The sequence below is a fragment of the Micromonas pusilla genome, assembly GCF_000151265.4.
Source record: "Micromonas pusilla CCMP1545 genomic scaffold MICPUCscaffold_5, whole genome shotgun sequence".
Classification (NCBI taxonomy): Eukaryota; Viridiplantae; Chlorophyta; class Mamiellophyceae; order Mamiellales; family Mamiellaceae; genus Micromonas; species Micromonas pusilla.
Window position 1 is genome coordinate 1362389 of NW_003315886.1, and position 1127 is coordinate 1363515.

The following is a 1127-nucleotide window of genomic DNA, read 5'->3' on the forward strand; positions in this document are numbered from 1 at the left end:
GCGCCGCGCCGCCGTCGACCCCCTCCCCGCGCCCTCCCTGACGCGCCCGCCCCGCTCCCGTCCTCCCCCGGATCCTCCCGTCCCGACAGGCGAGGGCGTCGCCGACCAAACACCAGCGGGATCGGACCGAACCCCCGGCGCCGTCGATCGTTCGATCGCGATGACGACCGCGCCTCCGTCCGCGCCGGCGTCGCCGCCGACGCCGTCGTCCGGCTCCCCCGGGCCGTCGCGCCCGGCGCCGAGCGTCATCGGGAACGAGTTCGTGAATCAGTACTACGCCGTCCTGCACGCGACCCCGGAGCTGCTGTATCGCTTCTACAACGAGGGCAGCTCGCTCACGATCGCGGGCGTCGGGTGCGTCTTCCGCGCAGAGTCTCCCTCTCTGCACAGCTGTGATGACTGGCGTCGTTTTTTTTTTCTCTTCGCGCCGTCCTCGTCCGTTCGCCCCGTCCATCCGTCCATCCATCGCGACTCACGACGATTCCATTCCGCTTCCGTTCCGTCGATCGATCGACGCGCAGGCATCCCGCGCCCCCGGTCACGGCGCGGACGCAGCGCGGCATCAAAGACGCCATCGTCGCGCTCGCGTACGACAAAGACAAGGCTGAACTCGCGAGCGTCGACGCCGACCTCAGCGCGGGAGGGTCCGTCGTCGTCATGGTCACCGGCGCGCTCGCGTCCACGGCGCCGGGGGCGGAGCGTCGACCGAAGCGGAATTTCGTGCAGTCGTTCGTGCTCGCGCCGCAGGAGAACGGGTACTACGTCCTGAACGACATCATTCGGTTCCTTCCGGCGCAGCCGGCGGGCGACGGCGCCTTGAAGGTCACCTTGAAGGCGGCGGCGGCGGCGACGGCGACGTCGAAGAACGGCGTCATGGCGTCCGTCGGCGCGGCGACGAACGGCAGCGCGATGAAGACGATGCCGTCGCTGCCGACGACGAACGCGACGTCGCTCGAGGCGGTGGAGGGGCGGATCGTCGAAGCCGCCAAGGCTGCGGCGGCGGCGACGGCGGCGGCGGCGGCGGAGGAGGAGCGAGCGCCGTCCGTCGCGGTCGCGGTCGCCGCCGAGGAGAAGAAGCCGACGAGCTTCGCTGAGGCGCTGAAGATGAAGGCTGCCGCGGCCGCGCG